This window comes from Macaca nemestrina, chromosome 13 (genome assembly GCF_043159975.1).
Source record: "Macaca nemestrina isolate mMacNem1 chromosome 13, mMacNem.hap1, whole genome shotgun sequence".
NCBI lineage: Eukaryota > Metazoa > Chordata > Mammalia > Primates > Cercopithecidae > Macaca > Macaca nemestrina.
Window position 1 is genome coordinate 77,639,835 of NC_092137.1, and position 12,749 is coordinate 77,652,583.

Genomic DNA, 12,749 nt, shown 5'->3' on the forward strand with positions numbered 1-12,749 from the left:
ATTTTTAGCTTGAAGAAGAAACAGAAGAAGGATTTGCCAGCCCTCATTGTGAATGGGTTCCATCACATAAACCATGGGCATAATTGCTTGTGTCAGGTCTATGTGGGCCACTAAAGACACACAGTCATTAGTGTGCAAAACACTAGAATCCTGATGGTATAGAAACTACATGCTGTCCAAATGTAAAGTTTAACTCTTAAAAAAAAAAAAAAGAAAGAAAGGAGAGAGAAAGAGACATAAGAGAAAAAATGGTAAGTGGTTGCCATAGGCCATTTAAACTCATCCTGACTTATGTAAAGTACTACTGACTATAAATAATCTCTTTCCTTAAAACTTCCATAGCATTTCTCTGTGCCACACATTTAGTACCCACCTACACTGATTTGCATTGTTATTTATTCCTGCAAAGATTACGTTATAACTTTTTAAGCTGGAGTATAAAATCCTATAAGACAAGGTTGGTGGTTTATAAGGTTTTGATTTCTCCCTACCTCCAACGTATTTATTAATGTCTTCCATAATTAGTGCTACATAAATATGTACTGAATTATTTTTATAGAACTAAATATAGCCTTATGCAATCAATAGAAGCCCAGTAAATGTTCTTGAATATAAGTTTAAAATATAATTGATAATCAGGCAAAATTATTCTGTAGGCAATGTTATTGTAAAAAGGTCCCCAAAATAAAATTAGGAGCATACAAATCAATTCAAGAAACATAACTATATAAATAGACCTAAGGCTTTTTAAAACTACTGTATATCTTGCTTAGCTTTCCGCAGGATTCAGGCTTCTAGGCACCTGTGATGTGTTCCTCTTCCACTGGACCTCACCTGGGCTGGCCTTTACTCAATCTATGTAGCAGTACTAGCCAAGCTTGCACATTGCTTTTAAAGGCAGGTATTAGAAAGTTCCTGGACCTTCAAGATTAATGTGATACCAAATCAAAGAGATAAATAATATAGATAAAGAAGTAGAGATGAATAAGGTAATAAGAGCTTTTCTCAGTGGTTTTCTCTGGGGAAAAATGTTAATGTGTTCAGTTTTTATCATGAACTTTCATCCGAGTCCCCACAATTAAGATGACAATTCCTTTCCTGTTTAGCCTTCAGGAAATAACTAATTTTCAAAAAATGGGAGTTTTGGAACTATGGAAAACACATAGTCATTGAGTAGAAAAAAACTGAAATGTAAGGGGTAGAATCCTAAAACCAACAAACAAATACAAAAATGGTATTCAATCTGTCTTCAACTTTTGCTCGCAGGGCTAAGTTTATTAAGTTAAAGAGCTCCATGTTCTCCTATACTTTTATCAATAAATTATAATTCTAACCATTAAAAATAAGTCACTGGTTTTGGATTGGCCATAAAGCCCCAAAATTGCCTATTTCAGAGCCTCAAGGAAACATTGCAATGTAAAAACATACAGTATTTTTAAAGCAAATGAGAATGAAAGCAAGAGAAGGAAGGGAAGGGAAGGGAGAAGAAGAAAAGAAGGAAGGAGAAAAAGAGAGAAAGGAAGAAAAAAGAAAGGAAGGACTCTTGTCATAGGAAATATATATAGACATACAACTATAGTGTGATATATAATATATATGTGTGTGTTGTGTGTGTGTATATATATATAGAGAGAGAGAGGTTTTGATTTCCCCCAACTCCAATGCATTTATTAATGTCTTGCATAATTAGTGCTAAATATTTGTTGGATTATTTTTATAGAACCAAATATAGCCTGATGCAATCAATAGAAGATCAGTAAATGTTCTTGTATATAAATTTGTGGATGCATATATATACATATACATATATATGTGTGTGTGTGTATATATACATATACTACATATATGTATTTTCCTTTTCTGGAGACATGTTTATTTCTAACCCGAGCTGCCAAAGTGATTTCTAAAGGGAAAAACTTAGAAGGAAGAACACACAGAAAACTGAAACTTTTGTCTTCTAGTTTTCAGAAGACAGGAAATAATCAGGAAAAGAGGGCAAGGTGTGGGTAAGTGTATTGGTTGCCTTATTTCATGTTGTCTTTGAGATAATGGCTGTATATTCTCTATCAGTATTCTGTGCTCTCCTATGTTCGCTCTTTAAAAAATACTAGGCAAGGTCCGTGACTTACAACTACACAGTATATGTCAGGGCAGAGGGAACAACACAATGTGTGCATTTTGACATGATTTTCTATAATGTGCCACACACCTCATTGTTCTATACTTTCACTCTTTGGAAACAGTTACATGTAAAACCAATTACATATAGTTATCAGCAATCCCACAGAAGACATAATTTCTGAGAAAATAAATTTTACTATTTTTAGTGTAGCTTTGTATAGCAATGAAAAATACTTTGTTTTAGTTCAGTATAAGTTTTACTATTCTCTTATATCAAATAGAAAAAAATCATTTGCTAATTGCATATCATTTCACATAAAATTTGAACTTGTGTATTATAAAAATTTATACTATAGAGTTATAAAATAATAAAGAGATTAAAAAGCAAAGGTACTATCCATCTTTTATTCAAAAATCTTTTCAAATACTCAAAATATTAAGGTTATATATATATATATTCTTTAGATTTTCCATTTCTTTTCTCTACTAGCTTTCATCAAGAGAAAGTGAATGGAATATCCTCACAGTTTGATTATTTGAACCTGAGCCACTGGAGAATGGTAATTTGGATATTTTCTGGCTTTGATAAAGCTTAGTGAACTCTTAAATTTCTCCGTTCATATGTAAAAGCAGATGATCTCATTTTCTTAAATGACAAATGAATTCTGTGAGTATAGCTCATTCGTAGTGAACTTTACAAATGACTCACACCATACATGACTTGTGTAATTACATTTACATTTGCTTGTCATATTTACTCTAAAATGTCACTGAGTACTCTTTAAAGTAGCTCTGTGTGGCACACCAAAGATTAGAAAACTCCAGCTCTTCATTTCATATTAATTCTAGCCCTTATTAGGTCCATAAGAAAAATGAATTAAACTCATTTGCTAGGGTTGACTAGAGTTATTTCGCTTGAGTTTTTCTCTGTGTCTCTCTCTCTTTCTTTTCCCCAGAAGAATTGCTGCTGCAAAGTCACACTGAAGGCTAATTACCATGTTGGAGAGATGTGGCATTTTACTTGGAAAGGTCACATGGCATAGTGAAAAGAGCACTAAACTTATAATTAGAAGTCCAAGGTTCAAAGCTGGGTTCTCCTCCTGTCTAGCACCTCTTCAGTCCTGCTCACCTTTAGTCAGCAATGTCACCATGGGCAAAACCAGTATGTTTTCATTTCCTCAGGAGCCCTTTCCATTGTTAACAGTTCTTATAATCACCAGAAAAATTTTCTAAATGTGAAACATTTCAAAAATATTAAATTTATCCATAAATGAGATTACAAACCAATGGTTTAGTTAAAAAACATTTTCTTTGCATGTAACATTGTCCTATAACAGCTAGAAGGAGCTTAAAAATTCACCATACTTATGTCTGTGCGTGTTGATCAGACTTTTAAATGTGCTTTTTATTCTTCAAGCATTTTATAGCAGTGGATAAGGGATTAAGTTTGCCTGGAAATAATGGTGGTCTTCACATCACTTGAAAAAAAAAATCCCAAAACTGATGTTCCCCAAAATGTATATAGGAAGAATTGGCAAGAAAATATGAAAAGTCAAAAATGTGACTTTCAGGGCATGGTTAAGGCGGGGCAAAGGGGCCATTTATCCCGATATAGCCGAAGAGGAAGGACTAATATGTGTGAAAGAGATATAGCTACCTCATTCACAACATCTTACTTTATCAATTTGCACACTTCATGTTAGAAAGTGTGTATATCATGTGGACTCTACCACTTTCTGACTTATCCTTTGGCAAGTATTAGATTTTCCTCCCATGACCACCCTCATGGGCTTCACCGTTCATTACCTACCATTATCCTTGTTTGAGTAGCCTGCATAGTGTGCCCTTTGTACTTTGGCTCAAAACAATGAGACTTTACATGTCTAAATAATTAAGTGTGATTTTAATAGGTAATGATGACTCTGTAAACTGAGAAACAAAGTGGAGTATGATGCATGGCTTTGGAGATTGTTGCTAGCTGAAAGGGCTGAAGTTTCATCCATTACCACATTCTAAGACACCTCTGTTAGAAGAAACTGTAAACATTGCAGGTCCAACAAATAAGCTGTTGCTTTTATCTTCCTCATGGGATCATCTAACTCACTGCATTTCAAGACAGTTCCTTTCATCTTTGGACAACTCCAATTATTATAGACTCCAAAAGTTCTTTCCGTGGACCTGCTAAATACATATTAAGTTTTATCAGGGGACAGAAAAAACAAATCTACTTCTTTTTTATCACGATAATTCTTTAAAACTTTGGTAATATTATCCTAGTTTTTTTTGTTGTTTGCTTGTTTGTTTTGTTTTCAGTCAACCTAAATATTATTTCTTCAAACAAATTTATGTATATTCCTATTCATACATCATTTTAGCTGTTCTCCTATAAATATGTTCCAATTGTCTACATTTCTTTCCATTGTGGTATTCAAAAGAGCATATTGTAATTCATTTGCTGTTTAGCCATTATAAAACTATAGGATAACATGCTTTCTTATTCTAGGTACTATAATTCCATTAATTTAACACATACTGTATTAGCTTTTATTATTCTAATAATATAGCTAGCTATGATAGGGATAGGGCCTAATGAAACCCTTCAGTCTATTTTAAAATTGTTATTATGAAAAATTTTTAATGTATAAAAATTACACTAATATAATAAAACCCCCTATGTCTGTCACTCACCTTCAACAATTTCAACTTACAGAGTATTATAATAAGACATGAAGTTGGTTGAATATTATCTATAAGGAAATGAAGAGAGAAGCAGGATATATTTAACTAGGATTTGAACTATTGAGCTTGTGCAAGTGGCTATGGGAGGAAAAAAACAATACATGTCTTAGAATTTCACTCTTGCTATAACATAGAAAATGAATTATAAGGAATGTGATAGATAGAATAATATAATACTCCCCACTCGAAGATGTCCATACCTAACCTCCAGAACCTATGACCATGCTCGTTTGCATGGCAAAGGAGAATTAAGTTTGCAGATGAAAATAATCAGCTGCCATTAAGTAGGGAGATGATCCTGAATTACTTGTGTGAACCCAATATAATAATCACATATGGGAACAGAAGTCAGGGAAAATGTAAATATGGAAGGAAAGCAGAGAGAAATACACCATGGCTGGCTTTGGAGGTAAAATGGGGCCATGACCCAAGGAATGTGGGCAGCCTCTAGAAGCTGGAAAAGGAAATAAATCAGATTGTCCCCTAGAGACTCCAGAAGAAATGTAGACTTACTCATACCTTGATTTTAGTCTAGTGGGATCTGAGTTTGACTTCAAAACTACAGAAATGTAAGAGAATAAATTTGTGCTGTTTTGAGATATTGAATTTGTGAGACTTTGTTACAATAGTTATAGAAAATAAATGCAAAGGAGCTAACTTTAATGTTAATTGCATTGCTCAGAATATCTTCTAATACTTCAGATACACATTATGCCACAGTTTTCATTGCTATAATTAATTAAAATGACTAAAAGTGCAGAACAAGGGAAGTGTTATATCACATAGCAGTTAAGGGTGTAATTTTGAAATTAAATTTACTGGGTTTGCAGTGTGACTTTGCCTGTTACTATTCACATTACTTTATACGAAGTATTTAACCTCATTTTGCCTCAGTTTTCTAATATAAAGGATGTGTATAAGATTTCATAGACTATGAGAATTAAGAATGTTAAAGCATACATGTAAAGCATATGGCAGTGGCTTGCATATGAATAATTCTAAATATATAGTTATCGTTATTTTGATTTTTCAAATCATTTACACATTATCATCGACTTTTCCTTAAGCAGAAATTGCTTGAAATCCAGCTTATGTTAATTGTCTTGTCAACAAGAAAAATATCAGAAGACTTGTCAAATGCCTGGCTTAAATCCAGTCCCTGTCAGTAGTGTATCTAATATCCCCTGATCTATTAAGCTACTAACCCTATTAAAAGAATAATTTAAATTAGTCTAACATGACTTAGTCTTTGTGAACCCATATTGAAGCAGAGTTGTATCTGTTTCTTCTTTCAGATTCATTCATAATTGGTTCAAGAGTTTTATCTGAAATCAATGTCAATCTTATTTGGCTAAGATTTGCCAGTGCCCTTCTATCCTCCATGCTGCTTAATTCCAGAAGCCATGCTTAGTGCTTCTCGTGATACAGGTCTTGCAAATGCCTACAAGAAGCTCATGGTCTATCAAATGTTCTTCTTAGGATTGAAGAATCTCAAATTATTCATGATTTCTGTAGATGGTTATGATCTACAATGCCTAGAATATAACAGTGTTTCCAGACTTTATAATTTCACGATTTGTTTCTTAATTGGAGCATCTATCTATTACTATCAACAACATTGTCCTCTCTTGCTTTCTGTCTCCAAACATGTAAAGAACAATGAGCTACCGTGTCTTAAGTAGCAATTTATTTTTTAGACAAATAATAAAGGTAAATCTAAAAATTAGTAGGAGTGAAGTAGAAAATTTCCTACATGACTCAGCTTTTATGGTAAAAGAAAGAACCAATCTCATTTGTGCTTTGGTAATAAGGCAATTTGCAGCTGTTCTCAACTGCTAAATTCTCGGTATAAAAAAAAATGAGCATGGCAGAATGGTAAGTGTTACATCCAAATACCTTTAGCCTTTCAAGAATGGGGAGGTACATGAAAATGCATGTGATAGAAGCTCAGATGTAGGTAAATATATTAAGGAAAACATGAAAATAAAGTCACAGAAATAGTCAAGAAGAGAAAGTACACAAAAATAAAAGTTTGACCATGTAGACTATGTTAGTTTTCTGGCTTTGGGCCTGCTACATAAAATAATTAAAATAAGATTCAGGTAACAAATATTTTAAAAATTCACATTGTAGACTTTTTAAATAGAGCATCTTGCTAGTTCTGTGAACAAATTATGTTGGTAGTTTGACAGGAACAGTATTGAAGCTGTACATTGCTTTGAATAGTATGGCCACTTTAACAATATTGATTCTTCCAATCCATGAGCATGGAATACTTTTCGAATTGTTTATGTGTCATATGTTATTTATTTTAAGAGTGTCTTATAGTTGTCCTTGTAGAGATATTTCACCTCCTTGGTTAGATGCATTCCTGGATACTTCATTTTTTGGTGGCTATTGTAAATGGAATTGCATACTTGATTTAGCTCTCAGCTTCAATTTTATTGGTGCATAAAAATGCTACTTATTTGTGTACATGTATTTTGTAACCTGAAACTTTACTGAAGTTGTTTATCATTTATAGGAACCTTTTGGCAGAGTCTTTAGGGTTTTCTGGGCATAGAATCATATTATCTATAAAGAGAGATAGTTTGACTTATTCTTTTCCCATTTGGATGCCTTTTATTTATTTTTTTTTTCTTTTCCTTGATTGCTCTGGCTAGGACTTCCAGTATTATGTTAAATAGAAATGGTAAAAATGGGCATTCATATGAAACAGAAAAAGAACCAAATCAATCCTAAGCCAAAAAAATAAAGCCAGAGGCATTATATAACCCAATTTCAAACTATCCTATAAGGCTACAGTAACCACAACAGCATGATACTGGTACATAAACAGACACATAGACCAATAGAACAGAATAGAAAACCCAGAAAACAAACTGAACACATACAACCATCTAATTTTTTACAAAGTCAACAAAAATAAGCAATGGAGAAAGGACTCCGTAGTCAATAAATGGTGCTGAGATAGCTGGTTATCCATATACAGAATGAAACTGGACCCCTATCTTTCATCATATGCAAACATTAACTCAAGATGGATTAAAGATTTAAATGTAAGACCTCGAACTATAAGAATCCTAGAAGTAAACCTAGGTAACACCATTCTGGGCATCAGCTTTGAGAAAGGATTAATGACTAGGTCCTCAACAGCAATTGCAACGAAAACAAAAATTGACAAAAGGGAGCTTCTACACAGCCAAAGGAACTCCAACAGAGTAAACAGACAACCTACAGAATAGGAGAAAATATTCACAAACTATCCATCCAACAAAAGACTAATACCCAGATTCTATAAGGAACTTACACAAATTAACAAGCAAAACCCAAATAACCTTATTAAAAATGGATAAAATACATAAACAGACACTTCTCAAAAGAAGACATCCAAGTCGTCAACAAACAAGAAAAAAAAATGCTCATCATCCGTAATCACCAGACAAATGCAAACCAAAACTACAATGACATACCATCTCACACCAGTCAGAATGGCTATTACTAAAAAGTCAAAAAACAACAGATTCTGGTGGGGTTGCAGAGAAAAGAAAACACTTATATACTGTTAGTAATTAGTTATACATTGTTGGTAATACTGTTGTTAATTAGTTCAACCACTGTGGAAAGAAGATTGAAGATTTCTCAAAGAACTTAAGACTACCATTCGACCTAGCAATCCCATTACTGTGTATATATATCCAAAAGAAAACAAATGTTCCTATCAGAAAAAATACCTGCATTCAGATGCCCACTGCAGCAGTATTCACAATAGCATAGTCATGGAATCAACCTAGGTGGCATGCAATGGCAGACTGGATTAAGAAAATATGGTTCATATACACCATGGAATGCTATGCAGCCATAAAAAATAATGAAATCATATCTTTTGCAATAACATGGATGCAGCTGGAGGCCATTATCCTAAGCAAATTAATGCAGGAGCAAAAAATCAAAATACCACATGTTCTCAATTATAAGTGGGAACCTAAACATTAGATACTTATGGACACAAGTTGGCAACAATAAAAACTGGGGATTACTAGAAGGGGAGGGAAGGTAAGCAGCAAGGGTTGAAAAACTACCTATTGGCCACTATGCTCAATAGCTGAGTGATGGGGTCATTTGTGTCCCAAACCTCAGCATTACTCAACATGTTCATTCAACAAACCTGCACATGAAGCCCCTGAATAGAAAATGCAAGTTGAAAACAAGCTTGAAGGCACAAATAAGTAAATAAATAAGGAACAAATAGAGCATCTCATTCCTGTGTTGTCTCCTGTATATCTAAAAATAACACTTTTAGATCCCTTAGATGTAATTTGAAATTGTGTTGTGTTCCCTTCTTTGTCCAACAAGTGAAGCTCATTCCGATTTGAGAGTTAATAGATAATAGTTACATATATCCCAAATCTTTCCTTGGGATGTGTTTCTCATGGGATGGATGTATACCTATGGTCATGGGTATACACACAATGGTCTGTTAGTGATAATTCTCACAGTATACTTACATATTGTCCCATAAAATAATGTTCTGTTAATATAGATTATTGTTAGATAATAACACATTCTATTAATAGAAGCCCAAATTTAAACTAGTGGGTAATTACATTTTATTTCACAGGTAAAATGCTTTGCTTTTTGATATTTTGTTTTTTCATTAAATATAGAAAGTAGTAAAAAATCACAACTAGAGTTAAAATTCCATTGGACAGGTGATACATATGAATTTATTTAATACCTATGAATCACTAAAAAGATGATTAAATATATAGTCATCATTAAATACATTCTTGACAATTTCTAGTATTTCCCAGTCAGATGGTCTCTGATGCTGTTCCTCTATTCTGCAGGTAATTAAGTAATTTTTCTTAAGATCTACTAGAAGTTAATGAAGGAGTTAAAAATGTAATTTATTTCTTCACAGTCCTTTTGTGCTCCTTTCACCTCAATATGATGCTTGCTTGCATGATTTTGCTGTAGTGAGGAAGAGGTGAATTATAAAGAAATTAGAAAACTAAAAAATCAAAGGAAACTGTATGTTGACAATCTCAACAGTCCTTTAAGTCTGCATATCTACTGCTAAACAAGCAATTCACTCAGAAGCTGAAAAAAACTTAATATATTCATCTAAGCCCTCTTTACAATTATACAGGTATTAAAGAGGGTGTCCAACAGTGAGAGGTGAATCTTAAGTAGTTTAAGGATTGAATTTAGGTGATGAAGATAAGAGCAATAATACTTAATGCTACTGTAGAGCCTTTATTCCTGGCGGTTCAGGGTATTTAACTAAAGGCCAAATGATATAAACCTCTGATATCTGTAAAACTGAGCTGGAAAATTTTATTCTAATAACACTTTTGTGGGTTATTTTCCTGCTTTTTCATTTTCTTGCAATGTAAAGCAACCCAATACTTATTTGAGATCATTCCAGCACAAATTCTCTTTAAAAAATAATGGGGATATTTTCAACTCACAGTAAAAGGAAATGTCTTAGTACTAGGTTTAAATAATTGTTGAGTACAATTAAATCTATGTAAGTTAATTCTACTCAGCATAAAATAGAAAAAAATATATATGGCCAATAGAAATACTAAAAAATATAGTTATATGAGGTATTGCAAGCAAATATTTGAGAAATCCCATAAGAAAGAGAATTATTAAAAATAGATCCTGGCCAGGTGCAGTGACTCACGCCTGTAATCCCAGCAGTTTGGGAGGCTGAGGCGGGCAAATCGCCTGAGGTCAGGAGTTTAAGACCAGTTTGGCCAGCATGGTGAAACCTCATCTCTACCAAAAATACAAAAATTAGCTGGGTGTGTTGTCGCGTGTCTGTAATCTCAGTTACTCAGGAGGCTGAGGCTGCAGTGAGCCGAGATTGTACCATTGCACTCCAGCCTGGGTGACAAAAGGAAGACTCCATCTCAAAAAAACAATAAAAAAAAATCCTGATAGTCTAAAATAAAAGAAGACAAGCAATATATATTTTTAGGCATTCTATGCCTTCCAAATTTTACCATTATGATATATCAGTATCTTCACAATGTTGGATAGGACAAGTCATATTGGTTAGTAACACTAATAAAATGATATAAATCTAACCTTAAGGAAGTAATTATAAAAAGTCTATGCTACTAAAGTAATAAAACATTTTCCTTAAACACAATAACTTTTTCTTATACATAATTATAGACATCAACTGTATATTTCAAGGTGTGCTAAACTGCACTGAATATGGCCACTGAAATTATTCGACTCTAATAAACTTTGTACAGATTAATCTATATGGTGAAATTGGATGTTTCCTGTTATTTTCAGAGTTGAAAAACTTATGTGGACCAGTCAAGTTGCCTCAATCTTGCTTCCATCATGAGAATTCTGATGGAGTATGTAGGTTAAAATCCAGATTTTTGAATTGGTTAAGAGCTTGTTCTTCATATTTATCTCAGCCAATAATTTAATAAAAGGAAAATATGCTTTTAAACACATAAAATACAATGTAGTCAAAGCTTACATTAATAAATTATACCAAATCATTTTATGATATTAATTTTTTAATTGTTAAACATTGATAATTATTAATAATCATACTCTTTAATTAAAAATAGTTAAAATCTTTAAAAAATCATAAAACTAGCCTAGCTGATTAAAATATACTAAATGTTAACTAACATTTTGGCCTTTAAGCATCTGCTATTTTAGCATTATAAAATGCTAATGATTTTTTCTTAATTGGCATTTTTTTCTTCACTAAATTACCACCAACTATATATATATATATATATATATATATATATATATATGAGGAAAAAAAGCTCTAGTAAAGAAAAAAGTCACACTGTAGAAACTACAAGGGGTACACACTAAACAGAGGGCTTCTATTTCAAGTTAGTATCTTGATATGAGACTCCAGTTTAGTCCAGACTTCATAAAAGTAGTCATTAAAAATACAAAGACATTACAATAAAAAAATCTAACTATTGTCATATTTTTAATGAATAAAATAACTCTAATTGAGGATTATGGGCTACCTGAAGGAAAACCTACTGAGAATTAATTTTATTGACTATCTTAGATTTGGTTTATATAAAGATAAGAAAATACTTCACGCACTCCACAGTATCCGTTCTTAGAATCAGAAGATGTTCATAAATAAATTCTGCTTCTCTTTCCTTCTTCTAGTCTGGGAGAGTACAACTGCTTTTTTCTTGCTCAATCCTAATGTAGCCTCTCTGTGTTTGCACAAATGGGGAGAGTAGATAGGAAAAACATAAAATAGTAACATGTTCAAGGCCACAGTGCCAGAAGAAGGACCTCTGTATCATTCACTGGGTGTGGAAATGTGGGTTACACAATGTAGCATCTCTGCATAGATAAGCCAGTGTAGGTTACTGAGGAGACAAGCAGAAAGGAGGGATACAGTGGAAATTCAGGCAGAGACCTAGCACTTGTGTTTGGCTTGTTCGCTTTACCTTGTGTTGTTTTAGAACTTAGGGAATGGAACAATGGGGAAAAAAGACATCGCCCTAGAACAACAGGAATTATAGTAAAAATATATTACACATGGGGAGCTCCTCATATCTACTCATGCTTTACTTTAAAATTTAAAAAAAATATATATATATCATATGTACATATTAGATATATAAAATCTTATTTAAACACAAGTACAGTAGTCCCCTTTTACCCATTTTTTCCCCAAGGTCTGAGTTACCTCAGGTCAACCCCAGTCTGAAAATAACAAATAGAAAATTCCAGAAATAAACAATTCATGAGTATTAAATGATGTGCAACTCTGAGTAGTGTGATGAAATCTTGCACCATTTCCCTCTATCCAGTGCAGGACATGAATTATTTCTTTATCCACTACAGAGTAGATAAATAATATCTAC

At 32.9% G+C, this 12,749-nt stretch overlaps 1 protein-coding gene across 4 annotated transcripts in view; it reads right to left on the reverse strand.

Annotated features, from left to right (window-relative positions):
• The window catches only part of LOC105465328 (leucine rich repeat transmembrane neuronal 4), a 780,577-nt gene that overhangs the window by 513,229 nt on the left and 254,599 nt on the right, over nucleotides 1-12,749 (reverse strand). The window lies entirely within an intron of this gene.